The 10,809-nt window shown below is 38.8% G+C and overlaps 1 pseudogene; it reads left to right on the forward strand.

Annotated features, from left to right (window-relative positions):
• Positions 1-1,590: 1,590 nt before the first annotated feature.
• LOC102527444 (large ribosomal subunit protein eL32-like) lies at positions 1,591-1,997 on the forward strand (annotated as a pseudogene).
• Positions 1,998-10,809: the final 8,812 nt, after the last annotated feature.

Raw genomic sequence — 10,809 nt, forward strand, 5'->3', positions numbered from 1 at the left:
GTAATTCATAATAGAAAGAGTAAAGAAGAAAAATTACATTAATTATATTATATATATAAAAAATTATATTAATAGATGCAGGAAGAGTATTTGACAGAATCCAACACCCATTCATGACAAAAATCCTCAGAAAACTAAAAGTAGAAAAGAACTTCTTTAACTTGATAAAGAATATCTACCAAAAAACCTACAACTAACAAAATATTTAGTGGTAAGAATTAGAAGCTTTCTTGCTAAGATCACAGACAAGGCAAGGATAGCCCTTCTCACCACTCATTTTCAACATTGTATTGGAAGTCCTAGCTGATGCAACAAGCAAACAAGCAAACAAAAAAGGAATACTGATTGGGTAGAAAGAAATAAAACTGTCTTTATTCATAGATGACATGATTGTCTACATAGACAATCCAAAAGAATCATCATCAGCAGCAGCAGCAAAAGCAAAACTCCTGGAATTAATAAACCAGGTAATTATTGCAAGGTTGCAGGATACAAAATTAATATACAAAAGTTAATCACATTCTTATACACCAGCAATGAACAAGTGGAATTTTAAGTTCATAATTTGTGAATTTCATTTGAACCTATTAATTCATAATGTTAATTTTCATTAGCACTCCAAAGTATGAAACACTTAGCTATAAATCTGACAAAATATGTATAAAATCTATATGAGGAAAATGACAAAATGCTTATGAAAGAAATCAAAGAGCTAGGTAACTGGAAATATAGTTCATGTTTATGGCTAGAAAGACTCAATATTGGTAAGGTGTCTGTTCTCTGAACTTGACCTACAGATTCAGTGTAATCCTAAGCAAAATCCCAGGGAGTTATCTTGTGGATATCAACAAACTATTCTAAAGTTTGTATGGACAGGAGGAAGACCCAAAATGGCAAACACAATATTAAGGAGAAGAGCAAAGTAGGAAGACTGACACTACCCAACTTCAAGATTTACTATAAAGCCAATCAATATAGTGTAGTAGTGGTGAAAAAAATAGACAAATAGTTCAATGAAACAGACAGAGAGCCCAGAAATGGACCCACATAAACACAGTCAATTGCTCTTTGACAAAGGAGCAAAGGCAATACCATGGTGCAATTGTACTATTTTTAATAGATGCGCTGGAAAATTTGGACAAACACAGGCAAAAAAAAAAAAAAGTGCATTAGTCACAAACCTCACCCTCTTCCAAAAAAAACCTCAAAATGTATCATAGACCTAAATATAAAATGCAAAGCTATAAAAGTCCTAGAAGACAACATAGTAGAAAATCAAGGTGACCTTAGACATGGTGATAACTTTTTAGATACAACACCAAAGACACCGTCCATGAAAGGAATAATCAGTAAGCTGGATTTCATTAAAATAAACATTTCTGCTCTTCAAAAGACTACTGTATGATCTTATCTATATTATATGCTGGAAAATGCAAAAGTATGAAGACTAAAAGGATCAGTGGTTGTCAGGGGTTAGTGAAGGGGCAGGGGGTCAGGATGAATAAGTGAAAAACAGAAGATTGTTTACAGTGAAACTAGCTCTTCCTTGGCGCTACCTACGGGGGTGGCAGCCATCTCCTAGTCGGTGTCATGGCCACCCTCAGACCCCTCATGAAGCCCGAGATCGTCAAAAAGAGGACCAAGAAGTTCATCTGGCACCAGTCAGACCGATATGTCAAAATCAAGCGGAACTGGCGGAAACTCAGAGGCATGGACAACAGGGTGTGCAGGAGGTTCGGGGCCAGATCCTGATGCCCAGTGTCAGCTGTGGGAGCAACAGGAAAACAAAGCACACGCTGCGCAGCGGCTTCCGCAAGTTCCTGGTCCACAGCGTCAAGGAGCTCGAAGCATTGCTGATGTGCAACGACTCTTACAGTGCTGAGATTGCTCACAACGTCTTCTCCAAGAACCTCAAAGCCTTTGTGGAGAGAACAGCCCAGCTGGCCATCAGAGTCACCAGTCCCAACGCCAGGCTGCACAGCGAAGAAAATGAATAGACAGTTCATGCACATTGTATTTGTGTTAATGAAACCATGAAACTCAACCCCCCCTGCCCTCCCCCTCAAAAAACCAACCAAAAACCAAACACACAGTGAAACTACTCTGTGTGATACTGTAATGGTGGGAAAGTGTCATTATATGCTTGTCAAAACATACAGAATGTACAACACCAAGAGTGACCCTAATGTAAACTATGGTCTCTGGGTGATAATGGATGTGTCAGTGTAGGTTTATTGATGGTAACAAATGTATCACTCTGGTGTGTGATATTGATAGTGGAAGAAGCTCTGTGTATGTGGGGGCAGGAGATATATGGGAAATCTCTATGTTCTGCTTAATTTTGCTGTCACCATAAAACTTCTCCAAAAATAAATTTTATTTAAAAAAAGCAAGTCTAACATCCAATTAAAAAGAAGGTTAAAGGGACTTTTTTGCTTAGTCTTTAGCAGGAAAGATAAGGTAGATTTGTCAATACACATAAAGTGTAAATTCTCCAAGAATTGTTGCTGCTTAAAAATGTTACTGAGAAAAAAAAATTACTCATGATTGACTTTACCCATTAATACAAGACTGCTGACAAAATGGTAAAGGTTAGTTGCATGATTAGTTTATGTTTTCCTTGTTCAGCAAAAGGTAAGAGAAAAAATGTCTCTGACTGAGTTGCAACATGCAAGCGATTTACCACCTCATCACCCTTAAACAAAAGGTTCAAATCAAAGTGTACTCCATCTTGACATGTATCATATGCCTGAAAATGGATGAGAGAATAATAATGCATGTGAATGGCAACCAATACAGATTCCAATGAAATTTTTCATTCTGCACAGTTGAGTGTTGGATAATTTGGGTGCTTGGCAGAGAGGGACCATGTGATCAAATTTCCTCATTTTGAGAGTTCACCAGGGTCAAAAACAGTGAAGTGATTTAGCCAGAAACACAACAAGGTCTAGTAGTCAGTTAGTTGATTCCCAGTCCTAATTACATTTTTTCCCTTTTTTTCTTTTAAAAAACCCCCCATAGATTCTAGACAAAGTATTGGCCTAGTACCTAACTAGTGATAGGTGCTCATAAGTACTTTCTGGGGAAATGTTGGATGAGTTGGAAGAGTCTGAATTTATCACTGTATCTCTAGAACTGTCTAGGCAAGGAATGCATTATCAGGTGAAAACTTAGAAAATGATTGGAGGTGCTCACGATCACTTGGTGGAAATAGTTCTTAGGGTAACTTATTTCCTTTCCTCTTTAAGTGAGCAAACACGAAGATCAGTCTACCACCCCCGCTGTGTTCTGGCTTTCATGGTCTCACTTGGACTCTTACAATGTTATCCTAAATCATTTCTCATTTTCTAGTCTCACTCCACTTTATTCCATCCTGAGTGTGCCTCCAGTTGTTTTTAGAAAACACAAAGCTTGTCACATCATCTTCTATGCCTAAAACCTACTGCCCACAGGCCAAATTCCAAGTTCTTTAGCATAAGTTACAAGGTCCTTCTCAACTGAACCATGAGTTATTCTTTTTGACCTTTTCTTTCACCACTCTCCTCCCCCTTCTCCTCTCCTCTCCTCTCTTTCTTCCCCACTTCTCTCTGTGCTTCCAAATGCTCTGTAATTTCCAGTGGACCTGTTGCTCCGGCCCCAAACCTTGGAACATCCTTGGCCCCTTGATTTCTCTTATATTCCATATCCAATCCTTTGTCAAACCCTCATAGCTCTACCTTCAAAATATATGCAAAATCTAACCACGTCTAGCTCATATACCCTGGTCCAATTCATCATTATCTCTTGTACGGTTTATTGGAATACTTTGTAACTGGTATCCCTGTTGTCTTTATGTCATAGAATAGGATGATGATTCTCTTAAAACCTAAGTCAGGTCCCATCACTGCTCTGCTCAAAGCCTTCCAATGGTGTCCAACTCACTTAGAATAAAATCCAGAGTCCTTACAAAGGCCCTAGACCTCCTACTGCTCTCAGCCACATCTCCATTGTCAGGACCTTTGCACATGCTACTTCCTCTGCCTGATGCTCCCCCCAGCTACCCACATGGGTAATTCCCTTACTTCTTGTTTCACCTTGAATGCCACCTTATCAATGAGACCCTCTCTCTACAATGTATATAAAATAATATATCTCGCCTTATCTATAGACATTTTTACCCTGCTTAATTTTTTTCCCAAGTATTCCTCAACATCCAATTATATATTGCCAGGCTGCCCACATTAAAATATAAATTCCTTGAAAGAGGGCAGTGCCTTTGTCTTCTCTGCTTAGTTTTACATCCTTAATCCCTAGGACAATGCCTGGCACAGAGCGGGGGTGATGAAACATTTCTTGAGTATAAGAAATAGAGGTGATTGTGGGCATGGGGCAGTTTGACTTCTTCCTTTTCTAATGTTAAAGACCGAGTTCTTAAATTCAGTGCCTTTTGAATACCCATCTGGTTCATATTTTGCTGTCAGTGATAGGATGCCTGCACTGGGATGCTACAGAGGTATCTGTGTTTCTAATAATACTAATACCAGATGTATGACATTTGTAGAACGCTGTATCTTCTTTATAGTAAACTTCATTTTTATTATTTTATTTGACCTTCATAACGCAGCATGGGAGCTATTATCCTCATTATCTCATTTCCCTTTAAGCTAGGAAACCTAATACTTTACCATAGGTAAAGTGTCAGTACTTTGAAGATAAGACAATAGTAACCCCACAGAGAATATAGATTCAGCCAAGACCCTAATTTAGCCTGGAAAAAGGAAAGGCTTAGAGAGATCGTATAAAGTCATTGGAAATTTTCAGGACAGTCCATGGAAGGATAACTTAATTCCAGCAAATAGAGTGAGGAGTATGTTTCTAATAGTTAGATCCACCTAAAAACGGAACAAGCCCCCTTGCGAGTGACTCGTTACTGAAGATGGTGCAGCAAAGACTGGACTACTGGCCTCCAGCCCAGCTTGTCACCCAGGGATGCCATAGAGGAAATACCAGGTATTCTTTAAACCCAACGATCTATGAATCCAGGCAGTGCATCACATTCCCTGCTCCCAAGAATATTTTAAATCTTTAAGTTATGAAAAAAGAGCCGTTGTGAATCAAGGTGAAGAAAATTACTGTGTCTTCCGTAGGCCCCTTCTGCATCTCAGGGAGACTGTATGAAGAAACCATGGTACACATTTCAAGTAGGGAGTTTGACGGTTTACCAATGAAACCCAAGGAAGAAATCCGTCTAGGTAATGCAAGCTACCATGGCAGCAGGAGAACAAGTACCTCGAATTTCCTTTCAGCTCTTGATGCAGACGGTCCCATCCAGTTCTGTGCTCAGTCTCTGAGCCAGCTGCCCAGAGCAGGGGGTAGTGTCAGAACTAGGAGACCCTGTGGTCGACATGCAGGGCACTGGTGGGAGAAGGTCAAGTGCTGCTAGTAGATGGTGTTCCACAAGCCGGGGACCGAGCCGTTGTTTGCCAGTGGTTTTGACAGAAGTAATGATGACTTTCTTGCCTGACCTGCAAAATGTGTGTGTGGGCCAGAAATTCCAAACGGATAAACAAGGCTACCCTCCTCCCCATCAAAGCACTCCGCCGGAAGCCTGTTCTGTCGGCCACCATCTTTCACCTGCGAGGCTTAGGATTAATGAAAGACTGAGCGTTGTTGACATGAAATTCACTTTATTTAAGTGGTACTTGAAACCAGGATCAGGAGTAAGGGAGAGGATTTGAAATGGAACACTTAACCAAGTGACATGTGAAAAGATAAACTTTTCATCTTGTTAAGTTTCCATTACATTTAAAATTTTTTTAACATTTTTTATTGATTTGTAATCATTTTACAATGTTGTGTCAAATTCCAGTGTAGAGCACAATTTTTCAGTTATACATGAACATATATATATTCATTGTCATATTTTTTTCTCTGTGAGCTACCACAAGATCTTGTGTATACTTCCCTGTGCTTTACAGTTTAAAGAATATGATATTATGTTAGCTACATAAAGGAAATCATGAAAGCAGTTGCTATGAGTATGCAAAGGGAAAACTTGATCTTCTTCTAGGGTCTTCTGTGAGGGAGCTTCAGAATCAGTGAAAAGCCCTGAACAAAAACCTTAAAGAAAGTAACCTTTTGTTTGAAGAATCTCTTGCCGTCTATTTTTGCTGTCAAAACATCTCTAATTTCTTAAAAGATATCCCCACTTCCTGTCTGATTCTGCTGCACCCTTGCTAACGGACTCGCTCCCATTTGTCTTTTGGAAAAAGCCCAGACTCCTGTGTGATCTGGGAAACCCTTGGCTCCCAGCCCTGCCCTAGGATGACTGGCCTCAGTGCCTCCCCACTCCACATGCCCCACAGCAAAACTCTCCATTTCCAGGACCCCCAGGGTTGGTTCCAGCTTTTATGCTCAGAGCTTAACGAGTTCCTTATTATATTTAGTATAACATTTAATCTATATTTAATTACATTTAATATTATATTTAATAATCATAACAGTAAAGAGCAGCAGAATATACCTCCCCAAAATATGTCTTTTGGCATAAAGATTATTTTGAGAAACAAGAGACCTAGTGAAACCTCTAAAAACAGAAAAATTCACTTTTGTGAGGGAAATCTACACTTATGAAAGAAATATCCACATGTAAGAGTATCTCCCTCTCTGTACTAGGAAGGGGAGGTTGACTCTAAATCACAAGAAAATCTCATCAACAGAGAAACCACCAGCTTTATCTGTGTAACAGACCTCACCCTTGCTTATCATGATCTTGCTGGTAACCACCCCTGATCTTTTGTCTTTATCTGAAGATGAAGATGGCATTTAAGCCAGTGGCTTAGGGCACCTCAGGGAGTTACTCATTTTCCCGGGGACCCCCCCATGTATACATGGGGTATAGCTGTTAACAAACATCTATATGTTTTTCTCCTGACAGTCTGCTTGTTTGTTTTCTATAGAGATCTCAGCCAAGAACTCAGAGGGGTAGATATAAAATTATTTTTCCTCCCCACTGTGACAACAAACACTTACTCTTAGTCCTGATAAAGTTCATCTGTATATTGGGACCCACAAAACGGAGGCCACCCCTGGGGCCCAGCCCATGTCCCAAACCTAGACCTAAATCAGATGCACTTATGGGAAACACCTGTCAAGGAGATCTAACAAGCACCAGTCACAATCCTCTAAGTCAGCTTAGCCAACTAACCTTACCCTAGAAAGTAGGGTCTGCTCATCTTATGAGGAAATCCTAGCCAATTTTGCCCTGTTTCCACGTTGTCTCTTTTAACTCTCTATACAGTTCGCTTTCCCCCAAATCCCTTGGGAATGGTACTCCACTGCTCAGAGGACGCTGTACCCACCCAATCCATGGGTTGTTTTCCCTTGAAATAAAGACATCAATCTTGTTAATAAAGTCCATTATTTTTATCACTTGCTAGTATGTGCTAGTGTTAAGACCTTTCCTACAATGTCTCATTGGTTTATACAATCAAGGCCAAGGCTAGAGTCAGGCTAGCAAGGCATCTAGGATGCAAACCTTTGGGAAGTGCTCACTCTCAGGGTTTGCAAGCCCCCCCACCCCCGCATCCGCAGGGCCCTGAGAATGAGCACCTCATAAAATTAAACAGCTTCACTGAGATAAAATCCACCTACTATGCCGTTCACTCATTTCAAGCGTACAATTCAGTCATTTTTTATATATTGACAGGGTTGTGCAACCGTCACAACTGATTTTAGAACATTTTCATCACCTGCCCCCCAAAATCCTGTCCCTGTAGCAGTCACTCCTCACTCCCCCGCCAGCCCCTCAAACCTCTGAGCTCTGGGAAACCACAAATTTACTTTCTGTAGACTTGCCTGTTCTAAAAATTTTATATAAATGGAATCTTACAATATGTGGCCCTTTGGGGACTGGTTTCTTTCTCTTTTTCAAGGTTTACCCATGTTGTAGCATTTATCAATTCTTCACTCTTTTTATTCGTGAGTGATAGTCTGTTGTATGGATATGCATCACCTTTTATTTACCCGTTCATCAGTCGGTGAACACTGGGGTTGTTTCCACTTTTTGACTCTTATAAATAAGGCTGCTATGAACACCTCTGTGGAGAAGCATTTTCATTTCTCTCAGATTTGTACCTAGGAGTGGAATTATGGGACAAATGATAACTCTTTGGTTAATGTACTGAGGAACCCCCAGACTGTTTTCCAAAGTGGCTACACCATCTTACATTCCTGCTAGCAGGGTTCAAAATTCTGTACCACACCGGTAACTTTCCACCTTTCTGATTATAGTCACCCTAGTGGGTGTGAAGTGCTGTCCCATCCTGGCTGTGACTTGCATTCTCCTAGTGGCAAATGATGTTGATTTTTTCATGTAATTATTGATCATTTGTATATCTTTCAGGGAGAGATGCTTATTTAGACCTTAGTCTATTTTTAAATTGAGCTCTTTTTTATTATTATTGAGTAGTAAGTGTTCTTTATATATTCTGGATACAACTCCCTTGTATATAATTTGCACATACTTTCTTCCATTCTGTAGGTGTCTTTTCATTTTTGGGATAGTGTCCTTTGAAGCACAACAGTTTTTAATGTTGATGAAGTCCAGTGTACCTATTTTTTCATTTATCTCTTGTGCTTTTGGTGTGTATATAAGAAGTCCTTGCCTAACCAAAGGACATAAAGAGTCACTCTTATGTTTTTGTCTAAGAATTTTATAGTTTTAGCTCTTAAATTTAGGTTTATGATCCATTGACATTAATTCCTGTGTAACCTTCTTAAATTTTTCATCCCAGATGACTCACTGGCTTCACTCTAACACTGCCCTGCTTTCAACAACTCTTTGAAAAGACTAATATTATTATCCCCATTTATAAATGATTAAATTGAGGCCAAGGTAGTTAAATAATTTGTCCCATGTCACCAGTGAGTGGCAGAGATATAATCTGTCCTCATCTCAGTGTTGGAACTATTAACTAAAATGCTTTAGTGCTGGTTTCTTGATTTATATTGATGTCTTCTTGAATGAATAAATAACTTATTAAAAGTTGGATTCTAATTTATGATATATTTATTCTCCTAAAGGACCGTGAAAACAACCTTAGTTGTTATTTCCTCAGAGATATGCTCATAGTAAGCAGAGCTTCTAGAAAGCAGAATGGAAAACTTTTAAATAATAAAACCTCAGGGACTACTTTCAAGAATGCTTAATAACGTATGTTGGTTTATTCTCCAATTCAAAAAATATTTATTACCATAATTTGTGGCAGGCATTGGACAAAGTGACGGTCAATGAGAGAGATTAAAAACAAAAGAAACCGACCAGATCTGATCACTGCCTCAGACACAGCGTTTCCTGGGATATACCATGGTGTACAGAGCATCTGCTGAAGTTGTAAATCCATCCATGGTAGAAACAGCTTAAATACAGACATAGGGTAGATGAGAACTCTATGTTGCCGAAGAGATTTTATTTGGCGTTGAGGATTTGCTGTGTTGGTGCCACCAAAGAGAGAAGAGGGAGCCGCTGAGGGTGGTCAGAGCAATCTTTGCACCAGTTCCATGTACTGCCTCCATTGTGTGGTTTCAGTGATTTTTGACTCTACCGTTTCGTTGTGAAGATACCGGAGTATCAAGTTCCAAGAAAAACGTATGAAAAGAAATCCATACTTGGATGTAGCCTAGTGAAACGTTACAAGCATCGAAGCATAGAGAGACAAAACTCTTAACAATAAAACACAAGCAGGTTCTCTACAAAGGAACAACAAAATCAGGTCTATAAAAAGGAAGAAAATGGGCTTTCAGGTGTGAAGCAAACAGAAAAATTCCTGGCACACTACAGGCACTTAGTTAAAAATATTTGCTAAAGAAATGTGTGTTCTCTTGTATGCAAGTTCTCAGAAAGTATGCAACCCAGTTACCTTTCCTAAAGAAGTTATGTGATCATATTATTCAGAACATTGAAAAATAGATAAAAAATAAATCAAATGTGGGAACATCATTGTTAAGAACGACCAAATGACAATTGATAAATTTTAAAACTTTTTTTTATCAAAAATTGTTGGAAATAATGATACAAAACTATCTGAAGGAATTGATCTATATTGTAATACAAGATAGATTTGTATTCTAAAAATCAGCATTACTTTTAATGCAATTAATTAAAAAATATTATATAGCTTATGTGCAAATAGCAGTCTTTTGTCATCCTACCTCCTTTTCACTTCCCAGAGAAAATCACTTCCAATGTTCTAAACTATTTTTTGGTATGCTTTCATATTTTTACATCAAATGCTAGTGCTGCTGTCTGTTCTTACTGTTTTGTTGATTTTATGGCATCATCTGATATGTTAAAGCCGATATATGTTGTATCCTGCACATTTGGGCCCCAGAACCCCATCTCAGGATTCTCTACCTCATCCTGCACTGGTAGCTTTCCAGGCTGGCTGCATGGACATCATGCTGAGAATTACACCCATTAAAATAAAAGTCGCTTGTCCCTGTTCCTAGGTCTCCTGCCGTCCTCTTTCCTTGTTTGGTGGAACAAATCCTCTAGAACAGCAATTCTCAACCTATTTTGTTTCAGGAGTCTTTTGTACTCTTGAAAATTATTGAGGCCCCCAGAGCATTCGCTTAAGTGAGTGGTCTCTACTAACTTTTATGTATTAGCAGTTAATACTGGGAAATTAAAAAAATATTCATTAATTTATTAAAACAATGAATAATGAACACATTGCATGCTCACCCAAATACAATATATTAAAAAATTGGTGAAAAAAAAGTCATTGTTTTACATTTTGGCCAATCTCTTTAATGTCAGGTTGAATAAAA

This window comes from Vicugna pacos, chromosome 33 (genome assembly GCF_048564905.1).
Source record: "Vicugna pacos chromosome 33, VicPac4, whole genome shotgun sequence".
Lineage (NCBI taxonomy): Eukaryota > Metazoa > Chordata > Mammalia > Artiodactyla > Camelidae > Vicugna > Vicugna pacos.